The sequence below is a fragment of the Nasonia vitripennis genome, chromosome 1, assembly GCF_009193385.2.
Source record: "Nasonia vitripennis strain AsymCx chromosome 1, Nvit_psr_1.1, whole genome shotgun sequence".
Taxonomy (NCBI): Eukaryota; Metazoa; Arthropoda; class Insecta; order Hymenoptera; family Pteromalidae; genus Nasonia; species Nasonia vitripennis.
In genome coordinates this window covers 22,457,480-22,483,086 of record NC_045757.1, presented here as the reverse complement: position 1 = coordinate 22,483,086, position 25,607 = coordinate 22,457,480, and the positions used below count along the sequence as shown (strand labels likewise).

The following is a 25,607-nucleotide window of genomic DNA, read 5'->3' as shown; positions in this document are numbered from 1 at the left end:
AAAGAGTAGGGGTGAGCGAGGAAGGAAGAGAGAGAGAGAGAGAGAGAGAGAGAGAGAGAGAGAGAGAGAGAGAGAGAGAGAGAGACGAGAGGGAGGGGCGGAAGGGAGAAAAGAAAACGCGAAATAACTCTTCGCGGGAGCCCCCCAGGAGAATTAAATACTTAGCGCAAAAAAGGAAAGTCTCCCGTCGTACCGTATAGTCACACTGCGGCGCACTGTCTGCGAAAGGTCATATTTCGTTGCGTCGCGCGTCTTCCTCTCCCCTCCGTGCTGTTTTAAAAGCAGAGGCGGCAAGACTCGGCCGCAGGGAAGTACAGAGAAGAACCGAGAAGACAGAATTGCTGGCTGGCGGCTGGAAAACTGAGGGGTGGAAGCGCGGGTAATTTCGTCGGGCACGGGCCTCCGCGGATGCTTCGTTGTCCCTCTCTCTCTCTCTTACACCCCCACGCTCTTCTGTTGGCGAAAGAGCAGTAAAGAGAGGGAGGCAGACAGGCCTCGGCGGGGCTGCTTATTGATTTTCGAATTGGTTCAAAATTTCCATAATGGCGCCGCCACTGCCGCCTCCGCCGTCGTAGTCGCGCACTTTCTCTCTCTCTCTCTCTCTCTCTCTCTCTCTCTCTCTCTCTCTCTCTCCACACAGCGTTCGCGGCGGCGCTGGCGCTCGCGCCGAACCCCCTCGAAGACCTGCCTATACAAACGTATACATGTATACCGCGCTGCTGTACACGGGCATCGGGAAGAGCACGGAGTGTGATGGGAGTGTTGGGAAGCTGGCAAAGTTCAGCGAGATGCGGAGACAAGCACCTCCGCGCCACCGGCCGATCCCCAGGCATTCTCCCCCTCCGCGCGGCTATCGCTCTTCCTTTCTCGCCCTCTTCTCTCTGTGTACAAGTATATGCCCTCGCGAAACTCCTACCCACCACGCGCACCACATTCGCGCTCAAACCTACACAACGTGGACTTGATGGCCCTATAAATGCCACATTAAGGACGCAGCGGGAATCATTGTATTATATTTTCGGCTGATGCTCTCCCCTCGCCTGTGTCTTCCGGAAAATTGTGGTGCCTCGCATTGAGATTTGATCGGGTCGCCTGTACATGTGCGAACACTACCTCTTGCTTAATGTTTAATCCTGTACTTCCCTACAAGATCTTCGCAGCACTTCGCATTTTCGTTTCTTGCTCTTTTTCACGCGTGTTTTATTCCTCCATCGGAAAAGTTAATTTTTTATTCTCTTTCGAGCACTATCCCTGCAACATTTTCTCAGACTTTTCGCTGCGTCTTTCTTCCACTTCAGATTTCACAGAGAAATTTTAAATAAAATTCACCTAGTTCTCTTATAACATGATCCGCATGAAATTTCCATGCCAGACTTCAGTCAGCACATAAGGCTTTTTAAAATTCGCGCGGGCAAATTAAGATTTCTTTCGGAGAAAATGCTGAGTTTAAAAGGCAATGTTAATCCTACGTACAAGAAATACTCACTCTGGAAGATGACACCGAACTGAAGCGGTCCTGAAACATAAAAAGTCACCGTTATTGATTAATCGAACGATACGCTAGAATATGAAATTGATTTCCTATGCGGTATCGCACTGTCGTTCTACGAAATTTAATTTTCGTGAATACAATAATGCAATTTCCTCTGGTCGAAATAAACATTTTTATCGCTTGTACCGCGAGTACGTGTAGGAGAGATAAAATTTTACTATTCAGATCTATATGTACTATATGTACGAACGAAAATAGCCTTTAGCTTTTTCCGTTTTACAATCCAGTTCATTCAAGTCACTGCAGTTTATTTAATGAAAACTATTAGTAGAACAATAAGCGTTCCCGGAAATGAAGTTTCAAAGCTAAAAACGGCTGATTAGCGCTACTCTGCGCTTCAAATCCTGGAAAACTTGCATTCGAACGCGCTCTCTATTCAAACCTTCAAGCAAAAGCAACAACTAAAAGCGCACTATAGCTGTTATCAAAAATATAACGCTTTGGACTTTTTGCCTTCTCGAGCGAGCGAATCGCCGACAGAATCTATGGAACTTTATTTGTACGGCTTGACTCTTCGTTTGCGAATGCCTATACGACGCTCGTGCTTCATCGCACTCGTCTCGGCCGACTGTGCTTGGTTCTTTGCTTCTCTGTCGAGGCAATGGGTAGAAATGCGTAGTTATGAATTATACTATATCTAGCTATTGTAATGTTAATATAGTTAAAGGTAGTGCATAAATCTGTGGCTTGCAGGTCAAGCGAATACAGCACGCTGCTCCCTATCAAAACTTATAGCGAATATCGCTAGTTTTTGAGATTTGCAAAGTTTCACGCGATATCGACGCAGTTCTTTTCGAAAATTAAAAATGTTTTTTTCCTCCCGCGTATACGAACGCGAGCGAGCATTAACCCGCGCTCGAAATTGAATTTTTCAATATTCCGCAAATTCTTCAGAATGAACGAGATAAACGCAGCCGCAATTATTTCGAAATGTTTTTAATTTTTAATCCTCCTAGCTGAAACGCTCGCTCGAAAAATTAATTTCCACGGCTATTTCGCACACACAAAGGGGAGTTTCGTATTTAAATAAATCCGTTTAGCCGGAACTCGCGAATAACTCGATAACGCGCGTTCGCGAAATGCTCATGACACGCGAAGATTAATAAAAACGAATGAAATTTCCTTTGACGAAGCGGCGAGAGGCATTAAAACGCGTATCAAGGAAAAATAAGGACTGCTGCATAACTCGCTGAATTCGTAATCGCGTCTAGTAGTGTAGGATTTCGAAATAACCGAGCGCTCTGCAAAAGCACAGCTCGGCTATACAAGCGAATTACCGCGGCTAAGTGGCTTTACGAAGTTTTTCCTTTTCTGCGAAACGCAACTTGCCCGCATCGCAGTTTTTCGCGCGCGCGCGCATGCACCGCGAGTAATCGAGAGCAGACATTTTGGAAAATGGGCGTTTCGTACGTGTTCATCGAATTTACCGAACTCAGCCGGCCGTCAGCGTCGCTTCGAACTCTTCGAGGAAACGGCCAAGGTTATTGAATTAGGGCTTCTATTTTTTCCAGCCCGCGTGGCCGCGCGATTCACGCGAGCGGATTTCTCTGAATATTTAATCGACAGCTGGACGCGTTTTCAGTCTCGACTTTCTTTAGTCCATTATTCAGTGCCGGCCGATAAAATCGTAAAACGTTCCCGTCCATCTCGCAGCGCGTCGATTGCACGTTTCCTGCTTTGCGGGAATGAAATAAAAATCGAGTGCGCTGCTGCGGGCGCTATATACGTAGTTCGAGAATATCAGTGGACTTATTGGCCAGTGGCGATTCCGCAAAATTCTGCCAACGCTTTCAACGACCGTATCGATCGGTATACCTACTACAGCCCCGATGTAATCAGGAGCGAGCAAACTGGCGTTCAGTAGATAAGGGCGAGTTTGGTCGGGCGACGCCCGACGAAGTAGTCGTTTGCTCGTTCAATTATCGAACTCCTCGGCGTTGAAAATTTTCGAGCCGTATTTTTCACACCTGTCCGCGGCGTCGCGCTTTCACATTTCGAGCCACTTGCAGCGGCGGCGGCAGCTCTCGATCCATTAAATTAGCGGATGCATTACATTCAAACGAACTGCAGCCGCGCGAAAAAATCGACTATAAAAGCGGAGGTGCAGCGGGAATAAAAAAGGGGTCCGAGAGAGTGGCTTATGTTTGATATTTCGCACGTGGGCGCCTTTTTCATTCCGCGGTTAACTCGGGGCGGTAATCAACTTGACAATCGCCGTAGGCTTCGTTACTTTGCAAATTACGAAATTTTCAGCGATGGCTCGCCGGGACAAATCCTCACCTCGGAAAAATCGCGCGCGCAAGTAATTACGCGAAAAACATCAGCAGGAGCTCGCGAGAGGCTTTTGTGCTTTGTTTTGTTTGGCGTTGTTGGCGCTCTCCCGCCGTTTTTTGCCCGCCTTTACTCCGGCGCGTTTTTTCGGTTACGCGTTTCGAAACTGCGAAACGCTGCGCGAAAGCTCGTTTTATTTTCGGCCGACGCTCTGTAAATTAGTTGTTTAACAAAGAGATCAGCGCGGCAAAGTTTTTCCCGCGCGCCTCTATACATTATTATACTGCTTTTATTAAGGGCCCTCGCGAAAAATTGAGTCTCCACCGAGCGCGCGCGCGCGCGGCTCGCTTAACTCGAATAAATTTTAAAGCGCGTTGAATTAAATGTACTGTAGGTGTGTTCGCAAGAACTGTCTGCGCAACACTCGCCTTTAAATTAAAACCTCATCAATCCGCGCCTCCGCTGAAAAATTGCGCCGAGAGAGCTCATTGTTTACAGGTCTGAGATTAGTATCCCAGATCAGATATTGCGAAAGCGCGTGTATTATGCACCGAAAGACAATAAGAACGAAGGCAGTAAGAAAATGCATGTTTGCTTTAATGAAATAAACGAGTTTATGCGCCGTAACTCGCCGAACTCGTTCACGCGCCTTATAGGAAATTTATCGAGTCCGGACTTTGTTTAATGCGGAATATAAAGTAAAAAAGTTTCTTTAAGGCCGAAAAAGATAAAAAGAGCTTTATATTTCGCATAAAAAAGTCCAAATCTTATCAAGCCTTTACGAGGCATTTCTCACGCATAGGCGAATCCAGGTCTATAAAATTCTAACAAAACAGCTTTATTGCTTCGAAGAATATGCGCCCCGAGCTTTTATACGCAAAGAATATATCGAGCGCGCAATAGCAGTACGATAAGTAATCATTTTCATGCTTCGTACTTTATACGACGCAGCCGGCCGGTGTTGTTGCATAGAAAAAAAATCGCGAGTGCGAAAATAAAAGCTCGCGGAGAGGCGCGGATCGAGTCGTCGCGTTGAATGAGTTGAGAGCTTGCGAAACGCACACACGTGCAGCCTACACGTATACTGCACAGTAGAGAGGGAAAGCGTGGCGGCGGCGGCGGCGGCGCAAAGTGGACGTCGACTCGCTCGAGTGCCGCGCAGAACAGCTGAGCGCGTGTCGGATTCTGCAGCGCCGCCACCCCCCCGCTAGACTACATACATAGCTATACGGCCGGGAGGAATCCCTTCGGTGCTGCTGGGCGCACTTTCTCTCTCGCGCTCGCCCTTCGCCTGATTTTTTCGCCTTCTGCTCCTTCCCTGCTCTCCAAGTGCGCTCGGCTCGATGCTGCCGCCGCGGAGATCGTGGCAGAGAGAGAGAGAGAGAGAGAGAGAGAGAGAGAAAGAGAGAGAGAGAGAGAGCGCACGCCGCCGACAAGTGAAAGCAGACGATCAATGTCAAGGGCTCGCGCGATGACTCATAACGGGGCTCCGCTCTGCTCTGCTCGTACTAATTTTCTCGTTGGAGCGCGCGTCAAGCTTAACTTTCGCGAAGTAGAAAAATGTAGCTTGGCGAAAGGCGCGTTGAAAATTTCAATCTTCAACACCGCGAAAACGTTCAAAACGTTCTTTAATTACATTTTTACTACATTTTTCATCGGTCGCTCCTTTCTCGAGCGCGGTGCGTTTTATTAGCCCATAGGGAAAGAGCGCGGGACAATTTCGACTAAAAATAAATTCCGGAACGGCACTCGATAGCGAGGCAAAAAATGCAAGTATCATTACATAAAACAAAGCCGTTACGCGTCATTGCTCGTAAAGGGAGTTTTTATTACGGCTCTCTGGAACATTTAGATTAGTCCTTAGAAAGGCCGAGAGTGCTGTGTGCCAATCTTTAATAATGCAGAAAATCCATAAAATATCGCGAAACATTTTCGGATGCGCGCCGGCTACCGGGGCCGTTCTGCCTTTTAACGTTCAATAATGGGGAACGGACGATTCCGTCCTATTAGTTGCTATAAAATGTAGTCGTAAGGCTCTGCTAATACAGGGGGTATACGGCGTCACGATCCACAATGACGTACCGGCGTTCCTCGCATTCCTCCCTTTTTGCGAATTCCTTATACACTCGCAGGAGGGAAGAGAATCGAGATACAGAGAGACACATAATACGGACGGAGAAAAAAGGACGACGCGACGATGGCGGCGGCACACAGAGTCAAATGCAAGAGACAGCGTGGGGAAAGAATTAGACGTAAAGTACGTCGAACCGAAGGAGCGACATACAGCGGCCCAAAGAGAAAAACGCGCGCGCGCGCGCGCATACACACGTGTACATAAAATAAGAGACGAGAGCTTGTGGAAGCGAGCGGGAGTTAGATGTAAAATAAGAGAACAGAGAGAAAAATTTCCGAGGGTAGGAGACCGCGGATCGTCGCTTTGTCCGCGATGCGCGAGTGCAGGGGAAAAGAGACAGAGATAGAGAGAAAGAGAGAGAGAGAGAGAGAGAGAGAGAGAGAGAGAGAGAGCTCCAGATGGAATTCGAGCGGCTGGTATCGAGTTGCCGTTTAACCAATTTAAAAGGCAGACGACAACCACTAGTAAATCCGACGAGACCGAGCTTAACGAATCTACAGTCGATTTCGCGATTCAGCCTCCCCCACCACCCTCCGCAGCCGCAGATCCGTCGAGCTCGCCCCTCCTTTTTTCGCGTTTCTTCCTCCTCCGAATTTTCTGTTTTCCTTTTTCGGCGCCGCCGCCGCCGCCGCGGCTGTAGCGACGACGCCCGTCCGCGGCGGACAAAAAGCTCAATTGATTTTGTCGGAGTTTCGCGCGGCGCGCGAGGTTCGGCCTCTCTTTTTTCCGACTCCGCGCGAGCGCGCGCGCCCGGAAATATGAAATTTCGATTTTGTCGATGAAATTCTCGTCAATTTCTTTCCTTTCGTCTGCAGCGGCAGTAGTCTCCCTCACCCCCGCAAGCTCTCCCGCGCGCAATTTTTTTATATCGCAAATATTGAAATTTAGTGCGCGTTGCCACGAGCTTACCGCAAAAAATACACGCGTATGGGGCAGAGTTTTATGCCTTTTTGCGCGATATAATGCCGAGGGCTCGCGAGCTTTGATGTCGAGGAATTATGGAAAATTTTTTCGCGTGCTCAGTGTAAATCAAAAATTGCTTCGTCCGCCTATAGCTGTGCGATGCGCGACTTCATGGTTTCACCCCCGTTTTCCATCCAGGGCCTGTTCTGATAAACACAGACCGCTGTATTCGGGTCATTTGCAGCGTACCGTACGTTGACAAAGACGCGGCGGCCGCTGCAACGAATTCGTTCGAAATTCGGCACAAGGTTCGGCAAGCGAATCTGAAAACCGAAACCGCAGAGCTTAGCAAACGGGGCAAAAAGACTCTTACGTATAGCCGGCGCACGAAACCGCGAAGCCAGAATAAAGAAAACCACTCCGAAAAAGTAGAGACTGTCTCAAACAAAGGCCCGAACAAAGGAGCTTCCCCTCTCCTCCGCTACATTTTCAATTTCATATCTAAATCAAATCCCGGCCGAATCAGTCGCGGGCGAAAAATCGCAAAACCGCGGCCGCGCCGAGAGCCGGCAGGCATTAGTATAGCCATTCATCGCGGAAGAAAAAGAGCAAGAGAGAGAAGGAAGAGCGCAGAAAAATGGGCACAGCGGAGGCGAGGGGGGTCGCGAGTGGGATCGGGAGAGAGAGAGAGAGAGAGAGAGAGAGAAAGAAAGGGGGGGGGGGGAGAACAAAGGAGAGAAAATGGCGAATCCGTCAGGCGCAAGACCGCAAAATGCATCAGGGCGACTCTCGTAATTGAATTATCTCGAGGCCGCGCGGGCTTATACCGCATAGTCGAACGGAGCTTCCCCTCCTTCGTTCGACTCTTCCTCTCTCGCTTGTGTATCTCGCGCTGCGCTGCGCACATGCACGCGAGCGAGAGCCCTCCCCGACGCCGCATCGGGGCTAAATTATAATTATAATTATCATTTGAATTTATGATTTAAATAAAATATTCCGAGCGCCTCTCTCCCCTTCGGCGAGACGTGTTCTTCGCGGTTTTCACGTGAGCGCGATCATTCGATATCCCGCTATATACGTGCGCATTTCGTTTATTTATGCATTTTAATAATTCCCCCGTGTACCTTTTGCCCGCCCGATGCGCTTGTCTGGAAAGTTTATCCCGGCGCGCTGGAAAAGATTTTGCTGTGCACACACGTTCGATCGAGGAAGCGTCGAGCTGTGCATAAGCGGGGCTCGAAAGGGATCTGGGTTGTTTCGAGAATAAAATAATAATTTTTGCGCCAGTATATGCCTCGTTATTTTCAAACTCAAAAAACGCCGCAGTAATGCCAGGCATAATTTACGTGCAGTAACAAGCGACTCTTCTATAGTAGCTGTGCATCGAAAGGGATTACGCTTCGCAGTAGTGGCCGTTCTGCCAAAGTAATTGAAAACTTGTCTTCGTACTCCGGCGGCACAAGAAACTACTTTATCAAAATTATCTACTCATTACGCGAGCGTAATGGCTTTACAAGCAAATTCATTTCGAGCCGACAAAAACTCCCGTACATTGTGTACTTGCAAAATTTTTACCTAGATAATTATACTCTCGCATAAAATTCCAAAAGTTATACTGTTATACACGTTCAAGCGTTTTATGACATCCCGTGTTTACTTTGCCATAAATTAAATGCACATTCATAGTTTTTGCTCTTTGTATGTACGTTTAATATTTTTAATTATGTTCGCATTTCAGAACGACTTCTCTCAATTATAATTTTTTTCCCTTTTCAGCGCGTATCTCCAAGCTCGCAGCCGCCGATGCCCGCTTTTTAGAAAGACTCCCCCACTGCATTAACAATTATTAATTTAATTAAATAAACTTTTCAATGTAAATAAACGCGCGAGCGCGCGAGATGTGTGTCTGAAAGGCTTTTACACTTAATTGGCTGGATAATTCATTGGTCTCTATTATGCAATTACTTTATCTAATTATCATAATTCGGGTGATCGCAAAAAGCGTCGCCGGCCGCTCGCGCGACGCCGAATAACAAGCTCTGCAATTTATGAGGAGACTTTCGAACTAAAACTCTCGAAATTTTTTTCGAGACAGTCAGCCGGGCTCTTGAGGGGGACAAATTTTTTTTCCCAATCAGTCCTCCGCCTTTGTTTCTCTCTCGACCGGACTCACCCTCGTCTTTCACACTCTCTCGATCCCCCCTGCCACATTGTTTTTGGGCCTTTCGGCCTCGACGCGAGCGCCAGACGAGAAATCCAAAAGCGACTCTCGCGGGCCCAATTTACTGCTGAAATCGATCTCTCTTTCTCTCAGCAAGGACGGGAGATTCCTCTCGACTATATAGCACGAGATCGAATCGGCGGCTCTCCTTCGAATCGGAATACGCAAACGGTTGTCGAACAAAAACAGAGCTATAGCTCGTGGAAGGGAGAGGGGTGGGGGGGGGGGGAGCAGGAGCACAGGTCGAAACGTTCCTCTTGCGGTTCTTCTCCCCTCTCGATCTTAATGCGTGTTACTGTCTTCCTGTTATCTATGTGTCTGGCCGTCTTGTCTTCTTCTTTTTCCCTGCAGGTTTTCGAGCTCTGTCAGGGTATTCAAGAAATCGTAAAATCACGCTTGTTTACGCTGAATTTTCTATTCGCGAAATCGCTGTCGAAGCGGGGGAAGTTTTAAATAAAATTTCGAATTCTCCGGATGAGCGCGACATAACTTTGCGAACCCCCTTTCAAAAGCAAAATCCGTTGCTCTTATTCGTTCAGCCTTTTCTCCGTTTCTCCGAGCTCTCCGCGCGGCGAGAGCGCGGACGGAAAGGAATAAGAAGGAATAAGAGACAAAGGAAAAGTAAAAATCTCGTCCAGCGCTCGATTAAGGAGGAACTTGCCCGGGGCACATAAAGGAAAGTAAAATTATCGAAAATTCGATCCGCATCCGTCTCTCTCTCTCTCTCTCTCTCTCTCTCTCCCTCTCTCTATTCTTCTCTGGCTTCGGCCAGATAATCTATATACATATATTTTTTATCGTAATTATTTTAGATTGGATGGGGACTTGTTCGCTTTTTTTCGCGTCGTCTTCTAAGCTCCCTCTCTTGCCTGTCGTTCTTTTTTCCGGCGGCAGACACTACGCGCGGCGACGACCCTCCTCTCGAAGTGGAGAAAATTGCTTTCGGATTTTAAGCTCGTAAAAATATGGTTTTAATATGAAGCGAGAGTTCCCTTGACTTTTGCCTCGGCGGAAATATCCATGTAAAAAAATGTAGCGACCCGGATTCTTTTCCTTTTGCTGCTCTTTCGCATAGCAGCAGCGGCGGCGGCGGCAGCGCACGGCTCGCGGAAAAAAGCCGTCGGGAGCATTAATAAAATTGATTACGCGAAATGACGTTACGGGCCGGCGTTTTTATCTGCTTCAAATCGAATTTTCATTAATTATGCGTCGCGATAAAAATGTGATGGGATTTAACGGAACTTTTATATTAATAACCTTGACGCCCGCCGTCGGCCTCGGCTCTGCACCGCGCGTCCTTCCTCTCCGCTCTGCCCCTGTGTTCTCGGCGCTTTCCCGTAGCTTCTCTCTTCGCGAGGAGGAGCATTTCCTTTTGTTAAATAAACAAACGCAAAGGAAAAAGTTGGGATTCTAAAATGTTTCGTAACGAAAGGCGAACTTCAAGGGAGCGGGGGAAAACGTACATAAAGTCTAAACGAGAAAACTTTTTATCAACTTCTATTTAAAGTTTGAGAAAAATTCCAGTCATAAAGAAATAAAAGTAAAAAATTCGCGCGAGAAATTTCTGGCAAAAAAGTGTCTTGTACATTTTGTATCAAGTTTGAGAATTTGAAAAAGCTGCGGGTGTATATAGGATCAGCCACTTTTTCCGGCCTAGCTCGCTGCGAACTTTTTTATGCGCGCGGGCATTTTTAAGCGGGGAATGCAGACAGCAGGAGCGCGCGAATCTGGATGAATGTTCTGCATTTTCGACGTTGAAAAAAATCCCACGCTATTTTTACTTTCCGCGAAACAATTCGAGAAATTATAAGTGCGAGAAATCGCAAAAGTCGCCGGCGCGATCGCCCGCGAGTTTCACAGATCCCGTCGAAGAATTTCCATTTCCCGCGGTGCGCGCCTTTTGGCTTAAAATAACTATCGCGATTCCGTACCGTATTTTCGCGATGCGTAAAACATTATTCGAATTCCCGGGGAATTTTTGATAAAACTCCTCGGACGTGTATAACGAAACAGACAATGCGTAAGATCATCCGATGGTGCTCGAAAATCGATAGGGAAGCTAATACGCCAAATCGACGGCAGGCGCCAATCCTTTAGTTCTGATTTCATGCTCGGAAGATGGTAAGGAATGGGCTCCGTTTCATTTAGCAGAGAGAAAAGAGTCTGAGCTCGCTGCAAATGTACAAATGTTCTTCATTTTTCAGAAGCAGCCGCGCAAGTTCTCCTCGAAGAGCAAAGCCAATGCGAGAGGGAGAAAAAAATGCGCGAGACTCGACGGGCGAAAAACTTGACGCGCGCGGCGAGGGGGTGAAATGAGAAGTGCGAGAGAGAGAGAGAGAGAGAGGAAGAGAGATTACTGTTGTGGGTGGCGGGGGAGCGGAGAGAAGAGCGGAGAGAGATGAAAAAAATGAAAAATGAAGCAGGACGGAGGACGAGGTGAGAGGGAGAGAGAGAGAGAGAGAGAGAGAGAGAGAGAGAGAGAGAGGAGAGGGTGCGGAGCTGGCTAAAGAGAAAAGAGAGAGACACAACGAAGGGTTAACGGGATGTGAAAGACAATTTTTATACCCCGTATAGACTGCCCCTCCCCTCGCTCTCTCTCTCTCTCTCCTTCGCTCGCGTGTAATATCGCATAGCTAAAAATTGCTTTTCATTTGCAAATGCAATTTTCGGAAGCCATTCCGGCTTTTTTCGTCCCGCACAGTTCGGAAAATGGACAATTTTTGTTTACACATGTTGTTGTTTTATCATTTGCCCCGGCGAGCGCAACAAAAATATCATTTCGTTACGATGAAAATATCGCGTAGCGTAATGAATATCCTTTAACGTGTAATTGGCAATTTGTTCGGCTTAAAATAGATAAAATTTTCCCTCTCTATCTCCCGTCTGAAAATCTGTGTTCTTTGATACACTCTATAAAGGCCCTAATTGCTGTGTGCATTAAAGATCCTTTCAAACTAATTTGAAAAATGCAGCAAATTTCGCTCTTTCCTAAAGTAATTAAGGCTCTCATCGCAAATGCCGAGCGAAGACTTACTGTCGTTTGAGAATTCGCGGCCCCGTCCAATTGTCGAACTAAGTAAACCCTGTCAAAAAGGATTACACAGCCGCAGGAAAGTTACTTCATAGAATCTACCGTCATGCGCGCGCGCGAGCAGTATAAATAAAAGGAACCGCGGGAGCGTAATCCTAATTAATCGCGTTGCTCCTCGCGCACCGCTGCCACCGACGCCGCCGACACCCCGCCCGGCCGAACTTTTTCATCCCTCGAAATTGCAAAAAAGGAGTAAAGATAAAGCGCGAACACGCGCGAGTGCAGGAGGGAATATAAACGAGCAACACGGACTCGTGTGTGAGATCGCACTTTTGCCGGTGCGCCAATGGAGCGCCTCGAAATTCATAAATAACATCGCGAATACGCTCGCCCCCGCGCCACCGACTTGCACCTTAACAATACGGGCGCAAGCTCGACGTATACAGATCGGCGCGGCAAAAAGCAAGAGTTGCCCGAGCCAGTGCCAACGCACAGACGTACACAGCGCGCCTAGCAGGGGCGCGAGGCCATCCAACTTTGCCACCCCTGATCTCGAGTTTCCTCCCTTGCGCCTCGCTGCACCCCCTCCTCGCGAAAGAGAGAGAGAGAGAGAGAGAGAGAGAGAGAGAGAGAGAGAGAGTGAGAGAGCGAGAGAGAGAGAGAGAGAGAGGAAGTTCGTCTCTCTTTGGCTCGTGCGCAGACCGTATACCGGGGCCCCGGGTGCATTTTTGAGAAATACAAAAGTTATGAAATATCGTTCGCCGTAAAACTTTTAATGCGTCGGGTCGTTTCTGCCCGATGCGAGCGCTCGCTTGGCCTACACGCGCGCACTGCACACAACGGGCTGCGGGTGTGTAGTTGCGATAACCGGTGTACGTGTGCGTACACGTGTAAATGAATATAAAAAAGGAGCCGTGGGAGGAGCAGGAGGAGCGGAGTTAAAGGCATGTACTCGTGCTCTCTAGGTAATGTACACCTTGCGCACAGAAACAGACAGAGAGAGAGAGAGAGAGAGAGAGAGAGAGAGAGAGAGAGAGGGAGAGAGTCTCGGGTGGTGGGTTTCGCCTCCTCCCTTCGTCTAGGCATCCGCGAGAGAGCGAAACTTTTTTAATAAAAAGTTTTTTTTCCACGAAATAAAAATCGGCCGCTTGGCCGTATACGCCGTGGAATAAAGTGAAATGAGTAAGAGCGAGAGGGTCGGGAGGGGGCGGAGAGAGAGAGAGAGGCAAAAACAAGCGGGGGTCTCGCTCTCGTGTATATGAAATAAAACACCCGAGAGGATGAGACGCAGCCGAGGCGAAGAAAAGGAGGGAACAATACGTTCGTTACCTGAACCGGCGTTTTTTCTATATACACCGCGCGCGCACCAACTCTTTTGCGTTTTAACTGGATTTTTATACGTGCGCGCCCTCCCGCTCCTCGCACTGCGCTAAGCTCGTTCTTTTTTGGTTTTTCAAACATTTTTCCTCGCGAAACTTTCCGACCGTCTGTCCGTGTGCGTGTATACATAGAGCCACGCGGGGCTGATTTTTGCAACGATTTATTTATTCGCTTTTTTCCTTCTCCTCCTCTTTTCACCGCGCGATGCGGCGTCGACTTTTTCGAGATGCGGGCAAAGAGCTGCGCGAGAGTTTACAAAGCCACTGTTGCGTATTAAAATTTTTATGATGCCAGACTGGAATAATTTTTTGATTTATGAGAGCCGAGCGGCAGCGCGTTTGAATAGCGACGAAACGCGAAGATACCCCCTCGTATTATTTTTCCCTCTCCCTCTCTCCCTCTCTCCCTCTGTCCCTCTCTCCCTCTCTCCTTCTCGCCCTCTCTCCCTATCTATCTCTTCCTTTTCGTTCAACCGGCCAATCGGAAAAATGTACACAGCCTTGCAGTCGTCTGCCGAAGAAGAAAAAAGCGGTTAATATTTCGCTGTCAAGTGTATCCGAAAGAGGAAAAAACGCTCCGGACGAGTCGCACAACTACAGCAGCAACGCCCAAGCGATCCTTTCCCAGCCGGCTTAATTCGTCTGTCCGTTTCCGGGCTCTCTTTCTCTACTCGGCTCTCGCCGGCCGCTGTCTGCCGCGCGCGCGAGCGCTGCAAAAAGGAAAGGAAATTCACATTTATCGATTCCTTAAGCAACCATAGGCGCGTACAGGCTTTTTCGCAGACGCGTGTACAGACGGCGAGCTCGGGGCGCGGGTCACGTGGCCCGGGGACGAGCGGTGTTGGGGATGCGCGTGCCGGTAACGTCGCGCGACTGAAATATCAAGACGCCGGAAGCGCGGCCCAAGCTCGCCGAGTTTCGGAAAAGACAGCGATGCGAATCGATATAGCCCGCGCGGCAAAAATCCATCCGCGGTAAGCATCCCCTTTCGGTCCTCGCGGGTGTCCGTTAACGCAGACACTCTGGTTATAGGAGGCGAGGGGCGCCAGAGCGCGGCGAAAGAAAAAGGAGGAGAGCCGGAACGAGAAAAAAGTGCGGCGAACGTAGATGCGTATACAGGTATAGAGAGCGCGGGCGGGATCTTTATCAAAGTCAACGCACGCCGCCGACGGTCACCATGGCAACGAAATTGGATTTTTTTCCAAGTTTTTTTCGGCCCTTGTAGCCTCTCTTTCGCCGGTCTGTGCGAGAGGGAACGATGCAGAGTGTGCGCGCGTGTGAGAGAAGCCGAAAGAGGGGAGCCCAGGGTGCGGAGTGAGAATGCGAGCGAGCGCGGCATCGTCGTCGTCGCCGCCGCCTGCACCCACACCCGCGACGGCGGCGGCGCTGGAGACAGAGCAAGAGGAAGAGAGAGGCGTCCGAGGTCGGGGGCTGCTGCCGCTGTCGCTGCTACGCCGGGTCACGGCTCTGCGGAGGTAGGGAGGCTGCCGCCGCTAGAGCTGGAGGAGGAAGAGGTAGCGGAGGAGGAGGGCGAGCGAGGGGGGGAATCTGACGAACGGCGACCGGGGAAGCCAATAATTCGAATTGAGAACAGCCAATGGCCGTGCATCTGATTTTTTGTCGCATCATCTCCTCTCTTCTGCCTCTCTAGGTCTCGCGCCGCCGCCGACGAGCCCCCTTTTTCATCCACCCCCGGCAGCGCCCGCCCACGTTTTCTTGCTTTTTTGTAAATTTCTGGCTCCCCCTCGCTCCGCCGGCTTCTTCTTCGCCCGCGTCTTCGCCCGCGTCTTCGCCGTCGTGGCGACGCCGCGGCTCCCCCCTTTGGCCTAGCGCGCCCCCCGGCGGCTTATGCCCCCTTTTATAACCTGCGACTCCCTCCTCGCCGCCGCTTTTCGGCCCTCCTTTTCTCGCTCGCGCCTCCGTTATATGCTTTGTAATTTTTTATACTCCGCCGCTGTGCGCGAACCCTACGAAGAGGCGATGGCCCCGACGATGTTTGCCGGCACGCTGACGACAACAGCCTCGACTCGATGAAACGTGGGGCGGCGGTGTGGACATAATAAGCATGCAAACATTTATGGAGGAAAAGAGACGCGTATAGCACGAGCGACTCGCGAGGAATCAATTATTTAGCCGTGTATAGCAGAAGTGGCGACTAGAAAAAAAAAGAGATCGATTAAATTTAAACTCGCGCGTAAAGTGTATATAATTGCCCTCGCGCGATGCAGAAGTTGAAAGAGAAAACTCGCCGCGACAATTATTTATTTGGAACTCGAGTTTTCGAAGAGCGAAGAGAGAAACCCGCGCGCGAGCATGGGTATTGGGTAGCCGGTGGAAAGTGGCGGCATACATTGTAGCTATGTGGGCGCACTCGTGGTAATTAATAACGGGATACACATAATTAAATTCGACGCGTATACATACTTATTAAACTCGAGACAGGCACAAAGTAACAAGCTCTATTTGGTATCTTGGCTTGATTAACGAGCAGGTTTATTTATCAGGGAGGAGGAGGAAGCGCTGGCAAGAATATTTATTCAAAGACGCGGACTTGCAAGGGACGGGGCCGGTGGAGAGGCAGAGAAGGAGCTCGGCCCGAAATACCCAGCGGTCGCTTTTGTTTGCAAAAGGAAAAATCGTAATTAATCCTCGGCTGCATAATTAATTCGAGCTTTCATTAGCGAGCCGCGCCGCGGATTCGAGTGCGTTTCCCTCCCGCGGATGAGTTACTTCGCTATCTCTCTTTCTCCATCTCGCTCCGCGATTTCGAGTTGCGAATGCCCGACTGCGTTATTTTTCATCGCGAATGAATGTAAGAGTATCATCTTCTTTTCACCAAGACCTGCCGAGACCGTACATAAATAAATTTATCAATTAGCGATGTACACTCGCGGCGATTATAGCCGCACCGACTGCAGGGAGGAGAGAGGGAAAAACTGATGCGGGAAAGGGTATAAGGTCGTTAGCGATTTGTTTTATCGAGCGCATCGCCCTCGTCAGCTCGCGAAACACAACGTACACCGGCAAATTGAGTGTTTTTGTAAACAATTGGATTACCGGGAGGAACGGCTGCTATGGAAGCGCGCGCGCCTCTCACTTTTCCCCCTTCGACTGCCGGCGTCGCGCGCCGTTTTAAAAGGGAATCGGAAAGCAGTCGAGCGGAAGAAGCACGAAGTTTGACTTGGCTAAGTGAAGCCAAAGCTCGTGCGCCGAAGAGCGGGAGAGAGCGAGACGGAAGAGCGAATCAATGCAGATCATATACAGCTATACATAGCGCCGAAGACAGACCATATTGTCGATTCTACTTTTGTAGGCGCGCGTGCACTAGTCGAGAGTGCATAATGGAATAGCGATTATTTCTCTTTGCAGGTATGCGTATATTAAATTCTCAGGCGCATCAGGGGCCGCCGAGTGTGCGAACGCAAGACTTTTCCTGGAATTGCGTGCTGCGCCGTTTTTTCCCCTGAAAAAGCCTCAATTCAGAGAGGAGAGTCCTAAAACGGTCTCTAGCGTTCGCCGCGGCTCGTAAACAAGCCGTCGGGCAGAGGTACAGTAGTATCGCTATCTCGAGGAAAACAGCGCACGCTGCAACAAGGGCGCGACAGGTGGCGGCCCGCGCATGTGCGTCACTGCACGTCGGAGCTGCCCCCTATGCACGCGGAGTGCGCACGGAGAAAAAGTGCACACGCATGGCACTCGCCGGAGAGGAGCGGAGCGAAAAAGTCAAAAAGGAAGGAAGGAAGGAGAGAGAAGAGGAGAGAGGAAAACAAAGGGGCGCACGGAAAAAAGGGAGAGCGAGAAGTAGCTGCGTCACTGTATAGCCCGTACGTATGAGTGTACGAGAATAACAGCGCCACTGCCGCCGCCGGCAGAGGAGGAGAGGCAAGACGAGCAACTCGCGCTTCTCAAGGAACTTCGGTCCTTGACCAGAGCGATGCGAGGAATTCCCTCCCTGGCCGCTGCTGCTGGCCTCTCTTCCTCTCCCGCTTTTTCTCCCTCATTGTATTTTGCGCTCTCTCTCTCTCTCTCTCTCTCTCTCTCTCTCTCTCCCTCTCGTCCGGCGACTTTTTGCTCTGTCTCTGCGCGCTGCGATATAAGCGGCGGCGGCGCGATAAATACCGCTCGAGAAATGAACCATTATCGCGTTTATTCGAATTGAATCGTAAAAGATAACTGCCGCGGCGTAAACGTAATAACGCTCATTGCTTTTCGAAAATGATAATTTTCTCGTTTGCCCGGGCTCGAACCCGCGACAACGGCGGCGGCGGCGACGACGGCGACGTCGACGACGACTGCGTCCTATGGGACGACGATGAAACGAGGGGAAGGAAAAACTTTATCATCGAGCAGCAGCGCCAGCGCCGCCGGAGGTACATTTTTGCAACACAGCCGAGCGATGCAGCGCGGTTTTTCACCAGGCCGAGACGCGCCACGGCTTTTTGCGTCCATAAACTTTGATAATTTCATTAGAATGCTGATGATCTTCGCGAGAATCGAAGGAATCAGCCTTCGCTCGACTTACTCACGCCGTTCGTTATGGCTCTCTCAAGCTCTCCCTTTCTCTCTCTCTCTCTCTCTCTCTCTCTCTCTCTCTCCCGCGCGCGCGCGGACGGGCTTCCGCAAGGTTATTGCATTTTTACCATTTCGCTCTCACCGCGATTTTCCCCTCCGCTCGTTGCCAAACGGATATTAAAATTAATTTTCTCTGTTTTTCTACTCACCTGAAACAGAGAGAGGGAGAGAGAGAGATTTTCCCGTTAGTAGGCTGGTTTTCCAGAATCGCATTACTTAAGCAAACCGAAATCCTCGGAAAATTGAGGCTCGTCAATTTTAACCCGGCGCAGCCCGATCGACTCTCCGTCCGCGAGTTCGAATCAGTGCGCGCGCAGTTCATTGTCAAAGTCTCCAATCATAAAAACGATTATCGTTTAATTCAAAGGGTCCAATTAAAATGCAAATGCCCGCGACATTTCGCAAAAACGCGATCGATTTATTCATAAGCTCATCGCGCGCTTTTGACGAATCCATCGAGCTGAAATTCCAGCTCTGCCTCGCTAACGAGCAGCCCTCTTTTCCCCACACAGGCGGAAAAAGCAAGACACGTGCGCGAGGGGTGGTAAGCGATATAGAAGCACGAGCGGCTAGAAAAACGTGAGAGCGAGAGAAATCGTTGACTCTTGTCCATTTCGCCGGATTTAATCCGATGCAGCGCTCGTTCCTTGTATACGCGGCGTCGGGGACAAAAGTCATATAATGGCTCGGAAAATTTTTAAGCGTATGCTTTGGGCGAAATTACGAATCGCAAAGTGTCGAGAGTTTCGACGCGCCGGAAAAAAATGTAATAGTGCCCCTTCATTCGCGCAACTCACGCGAGGCCATATTTTTCCGGAAAAACTTCGGGCGATTTTATTGTTGTGCTTTAATTCCTCCGGCGGCTTTATTACAATCTTTACTTAAACTTCTTGCTTGAGATTGCGAAATAAAAAAAGCGATTTCTCACTCTAACTAAGCTGGAGTAATATTTCAGCATTACAAACTTTACGAGAGTCCGCAGGTAATATCTTGCCTTTATTATAATGAGAAATGACTTCATCCGAGCTGAATTTCACAGCGGTTGATTTTAAAAAATCATGGCCAATAATTTGTCAGATTGCACTCTCCCGTAAAGACGTACACAGCCATGGCGCATTATGCACTGTTATTGTAATCGAGAAGCGGCGACGGCTCCTCGGCGTTATTAAAATATTTTAGTTCCTCGTATACGGTTAATCGAATGCAGCTCCCTCGGCGTGCGTATATCGCGAGAATGGATCGATGCGCGAGGATGATGATTATACGCGCTGCGAGACGGAATACAATATAACCATAGGCTCGTCTAGAAAAATACCACTAACTCTATCCGTATTTTCTTCGCGGCCGTGTGTACGCACAGGAAGAGCATTAATTAGCGCTAATTTTAGCGATCTGAGCTCGCGATAGGAGGAAAAATTATCGAAGTTAATTTCGACAACGCTCGAAATTCTGCGCTGACGGAACAAGCGAACATTCACGTCGCGAAAATACCCGGCGGAGAGAGATAGAGCGCGCACGATGTGTACAAGGAAATCAAGTGGATTCCCGAGCTTCAATGAAAATACTTATTCAAATACCATCTGCAGACGCGTATGGAGATTAAATTCCTGGAACGGAAAGTTTTTCGGAATCCGACTTCAAAAGTATCTTCGGCGGCGATGTTTTCGAAATGAGCGCAGCGCGGAATTCCGCTCGATCTCGCTAGATAAGCGTTTGTTGCGCGCTGCAAGGGGAATCCGCGGATGCAGACTGATGCGCGCGGGTCATCGTCATTCGACTTCCTGTTCGGCCCAGAGGAGGATGGCTGAAACGCAGAAGAAGTCGCTCGTCCTGCAGCGGCGGCTGACCCGGATACCTCGAGAAGTTCGCAACAATATAAAGTAGACATCCGCTCCGGATTCTCGAGCGGCGCGGGATATTTAGATAGACGGATAAAGTACCGGGGGAGGCGCGGAATGAGAGAAAGATAGAGAGAGAGAGAGAGGCGGAGGATGGGATAGCTCTCTCTCTCTCTCTCTCTCTCTCCCTCTTGCGCGCGCGCGCACCGGAAGTTCTTGCAGTGCTCGCGCGAGCGTCGAACTCTCGCTCCTCCTCGTCTCTCTCTTTCGCACTCTCGACTCGACTCGCCAACTCGCTCGCACGGACGCGCACATGAGCGTGCGATTGAAGGAGCCGAAGGGGAGCCCTAACCTAACCCAACTGCGCACGTCGCATGCGTGAGTGTGTGCGAGCGCGCGCGCGAGAGAGAGAGAGAGGCTTATAGGAAAATTTGCACTTACTTATGCCAGAGCAGCGAGAGGGAGAGAGAGAGAGAGAGAGAGAGAGAGAGAGAGAGAGAGAGAGAGAGAGAGAGAGAGAGATTGGGGGCTTCTGTCGTACGACGTTGCTGAGCCCTTTAAGACGCGGTTCGAGTTAATGATCGAACGGAGGCGCCTGAGACCAGCATTGCTATACTCTTGCGGACTTGTTTCTCCTTTCGTTCGCTTCGCCTTCGCTGCAGCTCCAGCATCAAAACAAACTGCCCGCGTGCTTTGCATGCCGACGCAGCTGCTCGCGCATCCCAGGCTCGCGGCGCGTCGCCTCGATCGCCGCTTCGGACGTACGAAGGCTTTTGACTGTCTGCACTGGATCGAACTCGTTGATTCCTATAAACTCCTCGGATGAATATAAGAAAATGTCGCCTCGAAAATTATGAAAATAATAACATTTGTACTTGTGACAAGTAGACAATATTAGCTGGTGATTGACAATGTATGGATATAACAGGTCGTGGAGTATTGAGATTTATTTTGTCTGCTGACAAGGAAAGAATCTTACCACGTGTACAAATGCATATTTTCTTCCTTGTCGCACAGGCGGACAAAATAAAAATACCCCATAACTTCAAATTTCTACTTTTCAACTCTCGAGTGAAATTTTCCGTCTTTTAAAAGTGAAAATTTTGCATTTTTTTATTTCATAAAAGTAAAAGCTTCGCACTTCTCGGAGTGGAAATAGAATTATCTCTATTTTTTTTGACTTTGGGAGACGTTTTCTACTTTTCTGGAGTAGAAAATTCGTGCGTTAAAGTTTCAAAAGTAGAAATCAGCTAGTTCCTACAATTTGGAGGCAATTTTGACGCTTTGAATGGAGTATTTTTCTTTTTGCTTCCTCTTGGACATTTTTCGAGGCGTTAGCAAACTATGAATGCCAGTGAATTGGCAGGCAGCTTTTTTTTCAAAGACCTTATAACACTTAACGTTTTGGTAAATTCAGTACAATTTCGAGTGAGATCGTTATTGGCCGTTAAACCTGTCTTTTTACTCCTTCGAGTGAGAGAGAGAGAGAGAGAGAGAGAGAGAGAGAGAGAGAGAGAGAGAGGATGGATGCACGAGGCAAAATGCAGGTCTGGTTTAATGGGATCGCCGTGACGTCAATCGCTTCGAGTGCTTTTTTCTTTTGTTTTCCTCCTGCAACGCAACCAGTTCTCCAAAACTTTTTCTCAATCTCTTCGCGTACCTATACCGACTTAAAACTTTAATAACTTCGAAAAGCTATTAAAAAATAAAATTTTGAGTACACCGGCAACAGCGTACGTCCGATAATTACTCTTGAAAAACGAGCAAAAAACTAACAAAAGTAATTTTCAATCTTACGATGCATCAAAGTTGCCGAGAAAAATCTGCTTTCGAAAAAGGATTTTCGCAAGCATTAAAATAATTTTATGGCCCCCTGATGAGGATAATTTAGCGTTTCAATAAATTTTAAAACAGTTGCAGCGTGGGCGATGGTGAATTTTTTCCAAAGGAAATCACCTTCCCGCAGGCAGTTAAAAATTTCCACGCCATGCATGAGAAGAAGAGGCTTCACGGTCCTAAAAGGGAAGCGCTTTTATGCCAGCATGTAATATACCCTTTTGCGCTCAAATCTGAATTAGCAGCGCGTTGTACGTGGAAACGCGCGTGCGCTTTTTTGGCCATAAAGCGCAACGAAGAGGATGATCCGAGCGAGGAAAAGAGCACGCGTGCTGCTCTCCGAAACGCGCTGAAAATCAACAGGTTCTCGCTGGAACGAGAGGCGACGGGCCGATGCAGTCTGCAGACAAACGTAGAGAGGGAGAGAGAGAGAGAGAGCGAGCGCAGGACATTCTTTCACGGTTCACGGAAGCCAGGCTTTCGTTCCCTTTTCTGCATCGCGAACCGTACAGCTGTGACTGCGCGGCGCAGGCTCGCCTTCGCTCATCGAACGGATTCCCGGACTGAAATACACGCGTTCCTCGAAATCACTGGCCGGTTGATTGAGCGCTTTCGAGAGAGCGCGCTCTTAAATTCAAAATGCGGCAGAAGAAACTCGAAAAAGACGAGAGCTGGCTGCGGCTGCGAGAAAACGATGCGGGTCATCAAATGAGCCGAGGGGATTTCTCGCGAAAGCGAGGCGCATCAGCGGAGCTGAGAACCGCGGGAGAGAAATTTTTTAAAAGCCCGAGAGATTTTTCAATGCCAGCTCTTCCGACTACGCGCGCAGCCGCGGCGGCCTCTTTTCGCGCGCGCGCGCGAGCGTCAAAGTTTTTGAAGCGCGTTTTAAGTATTAAAATATTCACCATGAATAATGCAGCCGACAAACGGGAAAATGACTTTGTTTAAAAGGCCAAGTTTTAGTTCCTCCTGTGCTGTTTTTCTTAGCGTGTACGCACATTTTTCGATCCACGCGCGAGCGGGAAGAATTTTGGAGGCGCTGAACTCCTTATATCCCCTGCTTCCTCTCCTTACTCACTCTTGCGCGCGCTGATTATGTAAATATGCCCACTCCCGGCGCGTTGTTGTTCGTCGAAAAACTTTTCCTGTTGGTTTGTCGACGCATCCCCGAATAACGAGGAAGTTTGTCTATTCGAATGCGCGCGTCTGGCCAAAGCTCGCCTTTATCTACTCAATCGGCGAGCAGGACTCCACAGGTGCCAGGGCTGATGGGCCACTCGAGTCCAGTAGAAAATAATCCTCCGGCTCTCGTCAAAGCGCGTCGCCTCTATCCCCGACTACCGAGCTCGTAGCAGGCAAATCCAGGCAGCGCTGCGATGCAGAAGCGCGGCGTGTGTTTATTATAGGAAAACGCTCTCCTCGACGCATTACATCCGCTTTCGCGTGCTCTAACGCGGTCGCAACCTCGACCGTGTGCAGCACTTCCCTCTCCCCCTCGTGCGCGCGCGCAGCTCTCCCTACATGGCCATGCGCAATTTGAGCGCAGCCGTGAAAAGCCCCCGCCGCCGCTAATTGCAAAAGGTCTCACACGCTCTCCGTGCGAGCGCGTCAGCGTGAGAGTCGGCGGACGAGCTTGCGACCGGCCTCGCTTTTGCCTATGCGGAGCAGATCCCTGGCTTAGAGATTTCCATTGCGTGTGACGCGACGCCGCCGGAGCAGGAAGATTGACTCCAGTGCGGTTAATTTGGGCATTTCGCGACAGCGACGGCGAACGCTTTTATGCACATATATTGTGCTCTTTCACGCAGAGCAGAAAGAAAATTGATACGGAGGGAGATTTCGCCGCACTTCCTCGCGCTCCTATTGTACTGCAGCGGAAACTCATGCATTATTAGAAATTTTTCCCATATTATATGTGGAATATGCGCTTTCTCAAATGGCATATTAGAACATTTTCTGGAACGGAACAATAAATTGAAACCCGCGCGGCGTATTGCACGTGCATCCGAAGACTGTCGCGATCGACGCGGTGCTTTTTACGATTAATCAAATTAGATCCTATACATCAGTTTATAACTTGAACGATAATATAATGACTGCCTGGCGAGTTGCGGATAAAGTGCTTCTACAAGCGAGGCAGCGCAGTGCGGCGACGGAGACAATCGGTCGGAAATAAGTGTAAATAGTGCTGGATGCTCAACGGATTGTAACGCGATAGAGCAACTCGCCGAGGTTGCGCGTTCGCTCCGACTCCGAAGGCGACGGCCCGAAATTGAATTTCCCGCGTGCGCGCGCGCTCTGCTCTTCCCGCGGGCCATGAGCTTTTATTCGCTTCTGCCTAGCTCTCTCTCTCTCTCTCTCTCTCTCTCTCTCTCTCTCTCTCTCTCTCTCTCTCTCTCTCTCTCGCTCGCTCGCGTCCCTTCTGCCTCTTTACTTTTTCGCTTTCAACCCTTTTTCCCTCAGGGCCTCAGCTGCCGCGGCTTCTCCCCTCTCTTGTCCATCGTTTATTCTATTCCGCGAGAGGAACTTCACCGTTTGTTGCATGCTCAATTTTTTACATCGTGTGCGCGATTATATTACTTACTGCCAGGCAGAAGCAGCTATCGCTCGTACTCTGCCAACTGTTTTTTTTTTTTTTTTTTTTTTTGGTAATCTGGTATAATATAATCGCGATTTACGGTGATCATCGGATACTGTTAACTTTCGCATGGTTATTAAAATAGAAGAGGAAGAAGTCCTTACTACTGAGCAGTTTTTTTCTAAAATGTTATGTTCCATTATTTTTCGGAATCTCAATTGTTATGTTCCATTATTTTTCGGAGATCAAACTCAACTTAAAATAAACATCATATCGTAAACAGATTTGCTTATTCATAACGACGATCTATCCGAGCTCCGAAACGTAAGATCGACGAATAGTCGCACAATAACAATCCTGTTTAACTTTCGCTCCAGAACCATATTTAGATGAACTTAATAGTCTATTAAAAAAGGAGCATCGTCGCTCAGAAGTAGTCCACCGGGCGCGAATATTCCGCACAGCCGGCCCAGCCGAGCAAAAAAAGTCATCGAACGCGCCCACAACGGGCCGAGCGAATTAAGCGTAAACAAGCGCGCAAGATGCGCCGGGCAGCTGCACTTCACGCAAGCGATTCGAACGTGCGTTCAGCCGGTTCTGCAGCGAAACGATCGCGCGCATGCAGCACCGAGAAACTCGATCGCTCCTTTGTGGAGCGCGCACTAATGCGATGCTCGGCTTTCGGGGCTAAATAATAGGCTCCATTACGGCGTTGATTGCTACGGTTGCACGCAGAGTAGAGAGGCATTGCCGAGCGAGCCTGCCTAATAGAGAGCCGGCGAGCGTGTGCGAGTGTGTCGCGACCACACAAGCGCGCGGACACGCGAGTAGGCACAGCGAAGCGTACAGCCTCGGGCTGCAGCGAAGACGCGCTCGCAACTCGTTCCACTCTGCAGGCTCTTCGTTCCACAGACGCCGAGTGCAGGTATCTTCGCCGAGGGAGAGCCGACTCATTCTCACGCGTCTCTCCCTCTCGCTCGCTCATTCACCGGCGTCTCTCTCTCTCTCTCTCTCTCTCTCTCTCTCTCTCTCTCTCTCTCTCTTTCTCTCTCGCGCACATTTTATCTATATATTATCGCAGCGCGGCTTTATCTGCTCTTGCGTACCTGCACTTCCACATAATTCGCTCCATCGCCTTGTGAAAACACCTCGCGTTCGAATGAGACTGAAAGATCGCCCGCAGAGAGTACGTTCACGGGGGATAGCTCTGATAGGGTTAATTGCTTCATTCCGCGATTATTCGAGACGGCCTGCCTCGATTACACTCGACGGCATCAGCGCCCAGATGCAAC

At 49.3% G+C, this 25,607-nt stretch overlaps 1 protein-coding gene across 24 annotated transcripts in view; it reads right to left on the bottom strand.

Annotated features, from left to right (window-relative positions):
- Positions 1–25,607, bottom strand: part of LOC100116237 (longitudinals lacking protein, isoforms N/O/W/X/Y) — a 175,681-nt gene that overhangs the window by 66,852 nt on the left and 83,222 nt on the right. For all 24 annotated transcript variants that reach the window (XM_008204142.4, XM_031928493.2, XM_032602209.1 and 21 more), the window contains one exon: positions 1,487–1,516. The gene's annotated coding sequence lies outside the window, so the exon portion shown is untranslated. The remainder of the gene's footprint in view (positions 1–1,486; positions 1,517–25,607) is intronic.